The sequence below is a fragment of the Callorhinchus milii genome, unplaced genomic scaffold, assembly GCF_018977255.1.
Source record: "Callorhinchus milii isolate IMCB2004 unplaced genomic scaffold, IMCB_Cmil_1.0 Scaffold4, whole genome shotgun sequence".
Taxonomy (NCBI): Eukaryota; Metazoa; Chordata; class Chondrichthyes; order Chimaeriformes; family Callorhinchidae; genus Callorhinchus; species Callorhinchus milii.
In genome coordinates this window covers 39,956,822-39,972,081 of record NW_024704745.1, presented here as the reverse complement: position 1 = coordinate 39,972,081, position 15,260 = coordinate 39,956,822, and positions in this window count along the sequence as shown.

The following is a 15,260-nucleotide window of genomic DNA, read 5'->3' as shown; positions in this document are numbered from 1 at the left end:
GAGCCCCGGAGTACAGGGCCTGTCCTGGGGCACAGGGCCTGTCCTGGAGCCCCGGAGTACAGGGCCTGTCCTGGAGCCCCGGAGTACAGGGCCTGTCCTGGGGCACAGGGCCTGTCCTGGAGCCCCGGAGTACAGGGCCTGTCCTGGAGCCCCGGAACACGCGGCACAGCAGACGAACCCGCCGTACAGCGCCGAGCGCGCAGGCGCACTCTCTCTCCATCCCCAGTGTTTTTAGGTTGGGCGGATTCCCGCCCAATTGGGCGTGTTTTCCCTGTGTTTTGGGCGGGCTGCCTATTTTTTTAAATTTTAATTTAATAAACCTGCAAACGCGTTTTTTTCCCCTTGAAAAAAAAATTCTTACACACACTTTTCGAAAGCTCCCGCTGTAACCAGAATTAAACTAAATGTTTAACCACAGAATCACAAAAATACAGAATTTTAATCCTCATAAAATTGCATTGTGACACAGTATTTTCTTTTAAAATAAAATTCCAGGAGAAAGATAAGCCTTAGAACTGGTGAATTTACAGTTGATTGAAGAATCACTTCCCAAACTTGTAATGTTCCTATATTCCCAGCAATTGTTTAACAGTACACATTTTGTGCGCATTTCGCCCATGACATATTCAGGCAATTTACTTCACAGTATAGTCTGTGAAACACTTTGAGACGTCTAGAAGACATGATAAGGCACTATATCAAATGCAAGAACTATTATTATGAGGGAGAGAAGTTAACTCCTTGAAAATAACTTCTTACTGCATCTGATTATAACAACAAGATTACATTTGTATAGCGCCTTTCATGTTGGGAGGACGGCCCAAGGCGTGGATAGAGTACAGCATTTCAGACTTGAGCTGGGGTCAGGGGGGGAGAGGGGAGGGGATGGGGTGTGGCCAATGGCATGGTCAAAGAGGAGGGTCTTGAGGCGGGACTTGAAGGAGGCTAAGGAGGGGGTGAGGCGGAGTGACTGGGGGATGGAATTCCAGAGGTTGGGGGCAGAGTGGCTGAAGGCTCTCCCGCCAATGGTGGGGCGGATGGGTCGGGGGACGTGGAGCAGGCCAGAGCCGGCTGAGCGGAGAGAGCAGGCGGGTTGGTCGGGGGTTAGGAGGTCGCAGAGGTAGGGTGGGGCGAAGCCATGGAGGGCTTTGTAGGTGAGGACCAGGATCTTGAACTGGATCCTCTGAAGGATAGGGAGCCAGTGGAGTCGGGCGAGAGTGAGGGAGAAGGGGTCACAGAGTTTGGTGCGGGAGAGGACATGGACTGCAGAGTTCTGGATTATCTGCAGCCTGTGGAGGGAGGAGTTGGGAAGGCCGACAAACAGGGCGTTTGCATAGTCGAGCCTGGAGGTGATGAAGGCATGAACAAGAGTTTCAGCGGCTTGAGGGGTGAGGTAGTGGCGGAGTCAGGCAATGTTACGGAGGTGAGGGAAGGCAGAGCGGGTCATGGTTTGAATGTGGGGGAGAAAAGACACTTGTGGGTCGAACAAGACCCCTAGGTTCCTGACTGGCTGGTGAGTTGTAGTGTGCAACCATGGAGGTTGATGTTGCCAGAGCCTGAGGTGCTGAGGCGCTGGCGTGAGCCAATCAGGAGGGCCTCAGTCTTGTTCACATTCAACTGTAGAAAATTTGCCCTCATCCAAGACTTGATGTCTGACAGGCAGTCTGTCAGGACAGCAGTGATCCTGGAGTTGAGGGTTGAGGCAGAAAGATAGAGTTGGGTGTCATCTGCATACATTTGGAAGTTGACCCCATATCTGCGGATGATGTCACCAACAACAACAACAAGATTCCATTTATGGAGCGCCTTTCACGTCAGGAGGACGTCCCAAGGCACCAAGAGGGAGCACGTAGATATTAAGGAAGAGAGGGCCAAGGACAGAGTCTTGGGGATGCCAGACGTGACAGTGCGGGGGCTGGAGAAGAAACCATTAGATGCAACGAAGTGGAGAGGGTGAGAGAGATAGGAATCAAACCAGGCAAGGGCAGGTCCATGAAGATTGAGTAAAGCGGAGAGGTGGTGTATGAGGATGGAGTGGTCGACAGTGTCGAAGGTGGAAGAGGGAGCCCTGATCACAGATGTTCAGAAAGTCATTAATGACTTTGACCAGGGCTGATTCCGTGCTGTGGGCAGCATGAAATCTGGATTGGAGGTGTTCAAAGAGGGAATGGCGAGAAAGAAAGGAGCGGAGCTGGGATGTGACAACTTGTTCCAGGACCTTGGAGAGGAATGGGAGGTTAGAGATGGGGTGGTAGCTGGAGAGGAGGGATGGGTCCAGGGAAGGTTTTTTCTAGATGGGTTGATGACCGCTGTTTTTCTGGGGGTGGGAACTGAACCGGTGGACAAGGAGAGGTTGATAACGTTAGACAGTAGAGGGGCCAGAAGGTGGAGCTGGGAGATGAGGAGAGAGGTGGGGATGGGATCGAGGGAGCAAGTGGTGGGTTTGAGTTTGCGGACAGTCTTGGTGAGGGAGGAGGGAGAGATAGGGTCGAAGGAGTATAAGGGGGGGATGGGTGAGGGGTGTGTCATGAGGAAGAGGTGATGTGGGGTTGGCTGTGGACTTGGCTGAGGTGGCTGAATGTTTCCCCTCGATTTTAGATTTGAGGAAGTCCAGCATCTCCTCACAGTTGGAGTTTGAGGAGAGGATGGGTGAGGTATGGAAAGGTGGATGGAGGAGACGGTTGGTGGTGGAAAAGTGAAGCCTGGGTTTGTGCTTTGCCTCCAAGATAACCTTGGAGTAGAAGGAGGATTTGGCAGAGGCAAGAGCGCAGCGGTAGGTCTTGGTGTGGTGAAGCCAAATCTGCCGATGGACCATTAGTTTGGATTTGGTCCAGGCGCGTTCGGCAGCTCGCACTTGTGCCTTGAGGGAACAGAGATGGCTGGTGTACCGTGGGATTTACGGGAGTATGAGGCAGTTCGGGAGGTGAGGGGGGCAAGGGAGTCCAGAATGGAGGAGAGGGAGTTGTGGAGAAAAGAGAGTGAGGAGGAGAGGTTGGTCAGTGAGGGCCAGAGGTGTAGGAGTTCGGATGACTCCAGGGCAGTGGAGAGGGAGGAATTTTTTTCCATGGACGGTATGTGATGGTGGAGGGTTGGGAAAGGGGAAGGGGTACGGAAGTGTTGAGGGAGATGAAGTGGTGGTCCGAGATGGCTTTATCGATGATGGTGATGTCCGAGAGGAAGGTGGGGGAAGGTTTGGGGGGATGGTAAACAAGGAGGATTTTGAGGGAAAGCCTGGAGGGGTGGTAGAGGGTAAGGTGTTCAAAGGAGGGGAAGGTTCCGGAGGAGTAAGGGGAAAGACCAACGGGGGACTGGGGAGATGAGAGCCACACCACCACCATGGCAATTAGGCCGAGATTAATATTATTTGCCCAAAGTAAACTTTTTCCCTTTTATAAAATTGTTGTGATTTCCAAAAAATGGAAGGAGGAAAATGCTGTTGGCTCTTAGACTACTGGTAGATCTACAGAAATTATTGTCTGTATGGGACATCCGATTCTCCAAGTTTTTAACTCACCCACTGTGACACTGAAAGTACTAATACTACAGAAATAAAACTTCTCAAACATCAGGAAAATGTTTTGATTCTTAATGTATAGAAACAGTGTTAAAATAGTTTTTGTCTTTGTGTCTTTTTGACTTTTTCATTTTCAATGTTTCTGCCAAACTGGTTAATACTGGCTGAAATTACAACCAATGAAACGTTGAGAAAACAAAGCTTGAAATGTGCAGGTCAATGACTGAAAAGGAAAAATCACATTAAACCAGGAAGCAGGATGTAGGAACTGTGAACAGGTTAACTCATTTGTTCTTGAGAAGGAACTTAGATCTGAGCTTCATTTTTAAAATAACATCTTTGTGAAGAGGCAAAACAAAGAGATATGTGATTGATATTCTGGCATAAGTTACATGACACTGAACAACTTTTTGAAAGGATCATAATTGCACTTTTTTGATGTATTGCAACCTAGAAAAGAAAAAGAAGTAAACTGTTGAATAAAATGAGGAACTTGAAGCAAATCTAATGTCTAAGGGTGTTTAAATTTCCTGAAATAATTTGATGTATTCAAGATATAAACTCCTGCCGAAACAATCTATACTCATGTATAAACAAAGGAAGCTGAGCCAGTTCATTAATGAGCCTCCTGAGTGACACTCCCTCTGGACAATTCTATCTTATGCACTAATGCTGTAAGTGCCCAGTAGTGCAATTTTCCCCTACTCAGCGGTCACATACAGGAACTTGATCTATGCGCAGATAAGCCCTGCTTTATAAGACCTCTAATTCCCAGAATGCAGAATTAACATAAAAAAGACAAGCCTAAATTGAGTCATATCTCTACGTACAAGCCATTTACAAATTGCTTTGCAAAGTGCTTTTATTCTAGTGGGGGCATTGGAACTAAATTCAGGAAAAGTCTATTAGATCCAACGAGTCAGTCTCTTGAATTTTCAAGCTCACCTCCCCGCTTTCTCATCACGTTCCTCAATTCCTTCTCTCCAGAAACGCCTTTTCAATTAATTTATGCAACTCACTCCAGTGATCTTCTCTGACGATCCACGTGTCTGCTCTTGACTGAGAAAATTTGTTCCAACTAATATGCTAATCGTAACATGTATCTTCTTGTAATTGAACCTTTCACTATACTGAACAATTTGTCTAAAACATTGTCAATTCCCTTTCATAATGTTGAAAACTTTAATTGGGTCATTTAAAAATCTCTTTCCAATGCAAGAATAACATCAACAAAAACAACAACACCCTTCAGCCTGGGCAGCATCTCGGAATGCTTGAATAGATCAAATGAGAGTGATCATGGCTGTGAAACCATATCACATTGGAGGAAAAATGAGTCACTAGAAGAGGAGGAGGGCAGAAAATTAGAGAAGAAAAGTAAGTACTATTTGCACCAGACTTGAGATTGTATTTCTGGTGTACTGGACATCTGTTGTGCTATATTCATTATGTTCTGGTGTATCTATATGGTAAATACATTTAGCGTATCAGGATGTCAATAAAAGGAGTGAAAAACTGCAACCAATTCATGGACAGCAATGACCCACAAGCAGCCATGAATTGACTGACCAATATTTTTTATTTGGGAGATTGTTGACCAGGAGACCAAGAGAAACTCCTTTCTCTTTCCACTAATGCCATGGAGTCTTTAATGTCCATCTGCTATAACTGGAATCCCGAAGGTTTAAGACAAACTGTGCGTATATTGCAATAAAGATCCTGACTCCACATCCCCTTGTATGTATTCATCAGGATTGATTTAGGGTGAGTGATGATCACTGCAGAATTATCAATGCCAGAGCACAATTTTCTGCACGTGCACACACCTTGATTCTGAACAACAACAACGAGATTGCATTTATAGAGCGCCTTTCACATCAGGAGGACGACCCAAGGAGCTGAATACCCCCAGTTGAGAATCCATTGGCTATAGGGATGGTCATTGCAATACTCCCAGCTAAAGTTGCAGAGGCAGCCTACAGTTGTTGCACAATCTAGAGAGAGATAGTTGTGACCTAAATGTTGACCGTTGGACAACCTTATGAAACAGTGGGAAGGACTATAAATGATCTTAACCTGGAGCTGCTTGATTGTAAAGCTGATCATCATTAAAACAATCTCCCTCTTTATGAGTGGATCACCAACTGATGGAAATGCTGCTTTTTGGACTTTTTGGGGGTGATTCTCTGATCGTCAATAAATGTACTGACATTGGTAGTTAAGAGATGTTTTATTCTCCTTTGGTTGGCAATTACACAGACGAATGGAGAATCCCCTCCTTTGTGTCTGCATTGAATTCTGTCTGCCAAGAGCACCAATCTAAGGTTCAGAATTTCTTCATTATGTGTAATGTCATTGATGAATTTGAGTATCTTAGTGCATTAGTTTAACCACAAAGAGTATTTAACTGACAGGCTATACATTTCAAAATAACATCAGATTAACTATTCTTATGCACCACAGGGTATACTAACTTAAACTGTTAAAACCTGTGGTGAAAACTGATTTTAAAAGTATAAGAGTAGACCCATCATACCTTTTGCATATTTTATGAATTGTCTGGGTTTTTGGCCTTGATTATGTGACTGGCATTAGTCTGCCTCATTTTTAATTTAGCTAGGATTATGAGTGCAGCAGTGTGTTCTGGGACTTTGAACCTCCTAAAAAACAAATTCATCTGGCAACAAAGTACATCTATGGCATGAATTCTAACAGGTGTCTGAATAAATGTAGTACTGGATTAAAAATTTAGATGAAGGCAGTCTGGTGCTGCAGTGCATTGGGGGGCTGCATCAGGGACTGCAAGGCCTGTTTGAATCCCAGCATTGGCCTGTTTGTGCACTTGGGTTCCTTCCCCAACAGCATGTTGCCACTGTTATTAGGCACAACACAGAGCAAAGGCAAGGTTCCTGGCCGCTGAGAAGGAGGGAAACTTGGCAAGAGTTCAACCCTGGGCACTTCTGTATGAGCTGCTCACAAAGCCACACTGGGCAGGGCTCTGCAGATGGGTATAGCCATTCACCCAACCTCAGCTGAAGCTCAGTTTGTGTGGTCTGTGAGCTTCCCAGTGGGAACGTACAGTATGAGTTAAAAGTAATACAATGAAACTAAAGTGTAAAAAACAAATTTAAAAGATGATATTGATTATTAGTGGGCGAATACAACAATTATAGTTCAGTATTACAACATAAGAACACAAAATCCTTTTGGATGAAGAAGGCTTTCATTCTTCCAGAATACCTACCCTAATGTCCTCCCTTCACAAAATCAAACTTTTTTAAAAAAAATGAGTCCAATGTCTTGGCATCACCACTTTTCCTGCTAACCTGTTTCAGTCATTAATTACCCTCTGGAAAATAAATACTTCCTGGTGTCTGTCCTCAAATTGCCCTTTGCAATCCTTAAACCTGTGTCCTTTTGTTCTGTTGTTTCTGTGCATATGAAAATATAGTTCTGGGTTCACTTTTTAAATCCTATTTAAAATCTGAGAGTATCCTATCAAGACTGAAGAGCCCTAGCTTGTTTAATTTTTGCTCATTGCTCATTTCACCAACACTGGGAACCATCCTTGTTCCTCTTTTCTGCATTGCTTCTAGCACCTGGATTATGTCACTATGACCAGAACTATGTGCAGTAATCTAGGTGCAGCCTGACACAATATATGTTGAAAAGTAAAATGTTCCAGTGTTCTTGTAACTGGTATAAGAGTGAGAATCCTCAAGCAAACTCAATTTTATTTATCTACATTGGCAGCCTCTGTGTCACGCAAAAACTGTGTCTGCCCAGTAATGGAATATTGTAGGCCTATTCGACAGGCTCCAGAGAGAACCAATTCAGATGCCTAGACCTCGTGCAGTCCAAAACCTTTGTGCCAAAGTTCATCCTCATTAATACAAGCAGTACCAAAGGAATTCCTGACCATTCAGCCAATACTTCAATATTATGCCTTGAAGAACATAAGAGCTGCTTCAACTGTTCCTCAACATTTTGCATCAATCCAAAACACTGGCACAGGATTTCAAGTGTAGAATGAAATTGGTGAAGCAGGTTTGTTTAAGTTTACAGTTACCCACTGATTTCCCAACCCAGACTCACATCCTGACGATGCATGTCCTTTTGGAGTCCTGTAGCATATTGTTTAAAGCACTCCCCTCGCAAGAAACAGCACCCGTGTTCGATTGCCAGGCAGCGCGAAAAGTTAGGCAAGTTTCCTTACTCCACATGCCTGTTTACCGAGCAGTAAGTAGGAACCTGTTTTTTAATCGATTAGTGGATTGCTTTCCGGGGATAAAAATCCCTTCAAAAAAATAAAACATTTGGGACATTCAATCCATGACTCTTTGTGGGACACTGCTTTGTGTGTAATTGGCTGCCACGTTTCGCCCACAAAATATACAGTCAATTCACTTTACAGTGTATTCTTTGAAGCGCTTTGAGATGGCTCAAAGCACTGTATCAAATGTAAGGATTATTATTATTGTTGATAAAGGTACATCTGACATCACTGAAAACAACCCTTGAGGGGGAGGTAAGTGTGGTTTCTTTGGAGCTGAACTGGGTCCAAGTTGACATGTTTGGCAACACAATGCCAGTATCAATCCAACCCTCTGTGGTGGTCTCAGTAGTCCAGTTCCTGAGCCAGGCGGGTCTGCAGTACTCCAAGACACGGCAGGACTTTGGAAGGACAGACCAGTCACTGGGGGCAGGAAATCCTCACACTCAGTTCCTGTTAACCCTGCAAGCCAAAGCCCCAATAGGTAGGGTGATCCTAGCTGGACAAGCAGCAGGAAAGCTTGCCAAACAGTGCTTTCAATGGCAAGCAATGTGATTTTAGCTGGATTGCCTCCAGGAGTACCCCAACACATGCTCTGGGATTCCCAAGCCTTGGCTCTTGCCAACCTGCACCTAATACTTTCCGGAATTAGGTAAGCAGGATGAGTCCCTCCAAATTGCACATTTCATTGTAATACACATGTCTGGAATTTCCATGTGTAGGCGAGATGCATGGAACTCTCAGTTTGGGGGGTTTGAATACTCTTAAGCATGGTGATGGGTTTCGGCATGTGTAAAAGACACCCGGCTGAACAAAAAAAAGAAACGTAACAAGAACAACTTGCATTTATATAGTGCCCTTCACACCAGTCAGCGTCTTGGAGCAAGGATTTTCAAAGTTATAATGAATAATAATAAATAATCTTTACATTTAATATAGCGCCTTTCCCGCCATGAGGACATCTGAAAGCACTTCACAAGTGCATTATTGCAAAGCCGAGTGTATTTTGTGAGGGAATGCAGCAGGCAATTTATGCACAGCAATGTCCCACAAAGAGCCATAAAGTGTTTGGAAGGTTGTAGGCCAGGACCCTAGGAGAAACTTCCTTCACCTTTTGAATAGTATGGATAGTGTTTTCCTAAATAGATGGATGGGACCTTTTTTAATGTCTCATCCAAAGGAAGGCACTTCCAACAATGCAGCCCAACTCCAGTTCTATAAGCATAGAATATACTAGCATCCTTCATACAGGGTAGCATCTTGAAGCGCATCAATACTGAAAACAATAAAAAGGAGAAATAATGACACAAAGGTTTAATCCAAATCCACTAAGATCTAAGGCGAGCAGCATCTCAGGCAATGCTAAGGCTTGTATCCCTTTAAAATGTCAAGCCATTATGTTTGAATGTTATTCTGTCAACAAGCATTAATCTGCAACAGCATAAACCATATTTACAACCTCACATCTGACAATGCTTTACTGAAGTCCCATTATAGAGGGGCTTACTAACAATGAACATGTTCAGAGAAAGCTTCTGGCACACCACCAGTATGTCAGGTGGTGTACAATACTACAAGTGAAGGAAGTTGTCTAAGTCTGCACTTTGACTCTGACATGTTTAAAGCTAAGATACATTTTTCACTCATGTAATATTTTATATCCTTTAATCTGCTCTCTTAAACGTTGTCCTGTGGAATTAGTGCTATTCTTGCTCTTTAAAACAATGTTAAGTTGCTTTGTTTTATTTTGTCTTTTGTCTGTATTTGCTTATTAATCTCAAAAATGTCACTTTCATTTTACTTTGATATACATTGAGTGCTTTGGATATTGAATTTGCAGATCACAGATGTGGTGTTCCTAATGAACCTCTGTTCCATATGGTGAGAGCAAAGATGAAACACTCGTACAGAAGTGATGAGTCTCTTAGCTGCAATTTTTTTTTCCTTTTTCACATCTAACCACGGAGAGGTTTGGTTGTTTCTGTACAATTGGCTGGTGGTCATCATATTCATCCCTTCTGGGAATTTAATGCCCAATCAGCAAGCAAAGGACAGATGTCAACATCCCATTGAAAGCAGGGTCTGGCAGGATTGCTTACTTGCTTTCCCACAGGCTTGTGGATCAAAGCTATCAGTGACAACTGTATGCATTTATTGGCTCTCACTTTCTTCTCACATTTTGCTTTGCCTTAAGCAATGCTGAGCTGAAATGCATTCATGTGTATGCGGAAGTACTAGCAGCGGTGAATGGCTGAATCTGCCAACCCCCTGTTACTGCTGGCAGGTCCCTACTGTGTCCTGGCCCAGGGTACTTCTTTTGCTCTCCTGGAGATTTTATTTGCTGATCATTAACAGTACGAACTGCGGGAGATTGAAAGGCACAGTATGGTGTCTTCAGATCTGACTGTTCAACTGGCAGTTCTCTAAAAGCAACAACTAATATTCTGTTCATTCTGTCCTTTATAACTGTTGTAAAATACAGAGTCTGAAGTGGAAAGGAGAAAGGGTATATTTATGAGGGTCAAAAAATGAGCGTGAAAATTCGATATTAAGAATGTGCTGCAAAAAGTGTGTGAAATGATTATCAGTGGTAATACTTCACTTGCAAAAAACCAGTCGCACCACATTGCAGTATATTCCGTGAAGTACTTTGAGATATTTTGACAATGGCTGAGGTTCTATAGCAGAGACAAAGATTATTATTTATTGTCGTACAATAGTTAACTTTTTTTAAAAAAATCTCCTCTCCTCTCAATTCCTGAAGATACACACAAACATATACAGGCACAAACACATGTAACTCATGCTGGAGTATGCTTCTGCAGGTGGGTCTCCAGGACCCAAGTACACATTCTTCATGTGGCAACTCATAGCATGAAATACCATGTCATGTCACTGGGATGAGGACAGTGCTCACCTGCTGATGTCCACATGCTCACACCACCAGCAGGGCATTAGTTTATCAGGATCAGTCAATCCCCTCCCTAGTTGCTGGACAGTAAGGTCAATGGTCATGTTATCTCATTCTTAATGGCAGTGATCATTATTATTTCTAAAATACTAATACACTGTATATGTCATATAACTCTGTGGCCGAATGCACTCTGACTGTTAAAACTAGATTTTTATAATGAATTTGCTAGTTAAAGAGTTAGCAAAAAAGATTGTTTTTTAGTCATCCGTGTGCATAAGACCACATTCTTTTCATCTAATGTTTCATGATTGATGACAATTGACACCATTTCCTCTCCACCCCCAACCTAAGCTTTTACTTACTTGTTATTGTAACATACGCAATCTCAGCCCACCCGAGATAGACTGATGCTTAACGCACATGGAGACAGGCTAAGTTTATGAATCAAGGGGTTTACTGACATAGAAAAAAACCTCCAGTGATGCTAACAGTCTTGATGCTAACACAAAACCTCTGACAGAGCCAGAGGGGTGCAGGCACCAGGCTTGAATCGATGGTCGGTATCCTGCGAACCTTCTTACAAATCACTCTCACTCATGGATCACATTCTGCTCAGGTACTAACTAAGATGGTCTCTCAGGCACTCAATCAACAACCACGTGCCTTCCCCACACTAACCCGGAGTCTGCCAATGTGGCCAGGTCTCAGGCTTCCTTTGTTCTACCTGACTGTGCTGCTGAATTGAGATGAAGAACTATCCGGCTTTTGGTTTTGGAGCCCCATGGAAGGTTTCCTTTGTAAGGAATCCGAATGCAGACTCATTCCAATAACTTGAAGTATATCACACAAACTCCTCTCCTAAAGTAAATTGTGTTGGAGTAAAATTTCCATGATTCAGAGAAATGTAACTCTGGTTTTCTTATTAAATAATCCTGATAGAAATTGTCATATGTTAGACCCAACTATGTATAATTGTAATATGAAGATGTTTTGATTTGGGACCTGTGTAATTTGTCTGCTCAAGACAAAATATTTGACCTTAATAATCAGTCTACGACTCTTCACAGACCGTAAGAGAAGACAAGCAATTCCTTCCCTCACACCCAATTCTGGAGGGAAAAGTGACGCTTAGTTACCTCTTCTCTGTAATAGATCAGATACGGAAACCTTTGTCCTAACAGATCAACTGCCAGTGAACATGAAGGCATTGCTGCCACCTGGCCTACCAGGAAAGTAGATGTAAACTAGAATGTCAATGGATTGGACACATTAGGCCACCAAAGATAGAATATAGAACACTATACTGTCATCTAACCAAAATAAATATTATTGTTACCAATTAATTTTGTTTCTGTGATTTCCTCAACAGGCATTCATTCACCACCGTCCTGGAGGGTAGCACACTAACAATGGAATATGATAGCCACAACATAGTTACATTTTGGTCTGTTATATGTGAATTGGAATACTGTTGAGGGGATACATGTCAAAAATGAAATGATCTGACTTTTGTGGGTACCTGTAACTCAATGCAAAATAACCAGATTAATGCTACTTTAACTAATGAAATTGGTTTACCAATTGTTTCACATTTGATCTTCATCATCACCACACAAAATTAAAGGTACTGCAATAGGGTTTAATATGCAATAATTTCTAACAGATTTCCTTTATAAAGAATCTGAATTGGTACTTATTCTAGTAACCAGATATATGTACCTTAGTGGTTAGAGCACTCACCTCCAAGCGAGAGACCTGTGTTCGATTCCTGGCAGGGCAAAACGTTGGACAAGTTTCCTTACTCCACACGCCTCTGTTTACCTAGCAGTAAGTAGGAACCCAGTATTAGTCAATTGGCAGATCAATTTTCCCGGGATAAAAATTCCTTCAAAAATTTTTTTTAAAAAATAGAAAAAAAATTGGTTACTCAATCCAGGACTGTTTGTGGAACACTGCTGTGCACAATTGGCAGCTGCGTTTTGCTCACAAAATATGGTTAATTCAAAGTTCGGTGGGTTGGGTGAAGTATTCCAATTTCCTTATCAAAGAATCCTGTGAGAAATTGCTGCACATTCGACACACATACGTATAATTCAATTAGCTGGTAAAATCAAGTTTCAAGAGACAGGGTGAAGTTTTCTCTTCCTATCTGGGCTTCCAATCACAGATTTTAGGTATACTGTATTGAGGTCCAACTTGCAGTTTGACACAACAACCCACGTGCAAAATGTACACATTGGCAAACCAGATGCAATTGCATACTTATATAATTAACACCCAGTATAAAACATCACCTGTATATTACACAATTAAATGGACCAGCAATCTTCTTTGTATAAATGTATTCCAACATGGTTAACTCAACCTTCAAATTTTGCACAGTGGTTGTTAGCTTGTAACTTGTCAAAATGTTCTTTCAGTGCTTTTAATTGGAAATAATTATTTCTATAAACTTGCAGACTTCAACTCAGTTTAAAACATTTAATATCTATAATTTTCAAATGATCTGTTATAAGCAGATTGTTAGAGATAATGCTGATAATCTGTGATCATTAGTTGTCAATCTAGCTGCACCCAAAGTGACACATTGATTTACTGAAGTCTCCGCTTGTCGGCTGGGCAATAGGAGACACAAAGCCAAGTGTACCCAGACCTGTTTTTTCATTATGCTCAGCATTGCAGCTTTGCTCAGTCTTTTTTTTCTGATTTCATTGTTTAGCAATCACAATTCACCATTTCATCAATTTTGCAATCTGATATTTGTAAACTAGAAATTGCAATTAATGTAGCTTGCAAATATTAGATTTTAGACCCCAATAGATGTAATTGTGTTCCCAAGTGTACTTTATTCCACTCCACATAACTTACTCCACACAATGAATCTCAATCGTATTTCTTACTGAGACTAACTGAGTTGAAGTAGTGCAATAAAATTTACCACCACAAAAAAGCTCAAGAGCTCTTGATGTGTTGTCAGGAAAAAAAGAGTAGACAGTGTTTTCAAGAGATAAACTGCTAAATAAATTACAACACCAACAAATTTTATTTCCTGACCTAGTTTATGTAAGATCTAGCCATGAAAGTGGAAATTGATTTGGTCTGACCTTAGTGCAAGTCTCTGAAGCAAATAACATTATAGTGATGTAGCATGTTGCCTGCATGCAGGTTACTACTTTAGAACTTTAAGGGTTAAAAGTATTGACATGGAATACTCTCATCCTCTTCAACCTTTCTCTTTCTTTTTGCCCCACAGGCTGGTATTGGTAAATATGTCAAGAGACGGTTCTCCAGCTGAGGCCCTGCAGAAGGCAATAGAAGAGCCTTGTACACCCGAGAGGGCTCGTGGGACCTGAGGCAGATTATTATGTTAATATCAGAGTCTGCTGCCCCCTCTTTCTCACAGCTGGGCTCCTCCTCTGATTAAGTATCTTTTGCAAAGATATTGAAGCAATATACTTCATGAATTAAAGGTTGAGTCCGGGGAGCCAGGGGTGGGGGGGTGGGGGCGAGAGGAAGAAGCACAGCAGCCACCTTCCTCAAAGTAAAACATTTAACAGCTGGTGCACTTATAAAATGCAAACTTCAGTCAGTGTAGTCGGCAGCTCTTCTAAAGTGCATTCAGCATCCCTCCTACTTCTGAGCCAAATAACACAGTTACTGAAAATTCATGGGGGGAAATTCCACCTGAGGCTAGATTTACTCTGGTTATGTAGTGTTTTAGAGCAAATTGTCCAACTCAGTCCTAATTTTGAAGCTGGTTTTGTATAAAATAACTTGCATTCTGGATATTCTAAAATCCTGCAAAAAATAGGGTGAATCTATTTGTGGGGGATTTTCTCCTCATCAGTGTTTAAAATGAAAAAATCGAATTGTTCCAGATCAGGGTTTTAAGCATTGAGTTTAATATTTCAAGTGAGTAGGTTGTTTCTTAATAAAAGCTAATGAAATTAATTCACTAATTGAAGAAAATAATTAGACTCATGGCAAAGATACGAAATGTAGTTGTTTTTAATCATTATGATGACTGTACTTTCTCGACATGCATTTCCTATATTACACGGAAGGGCCTAAAAAAAATTCTCTGACGCCTTCTTGGAATGTGGTATGTGTGTGATCTGACTGACTGCCAACTGAACTGCAACATGGCTGGTTTCTATGATAATAGCATCTGTGTGACATCAGGTACGCCAAGGTCACAAACTCCTGCCCCTAGCACATTTAATACCACAGGAACAGCCAATCACAAGTATTGTAATCGCTTGTGTCATTGTGTCAAAGTTTCACAAAACCTTTACTTATTTGGCAAATCACCATGCCTAATCTCAAGGTCTTGTCGCACATTGATTCCAATCCTGCAGCTAATGAACTCAACAATCTCTCCTTTGTTGCTGGAGAGGGAACCTATCTTCTTAATGTTTTACTTCTTTGTCAGATGAAGTAACCATTCAATCAAATATAGTAGATTCACAATAACAGCTGTGGAGATACTAGGCTTGACATTCTGCCCAGCCCCAGCCTGCAAATTAATTTTGTCTGAAAATTTAAGATGGCATAGAATT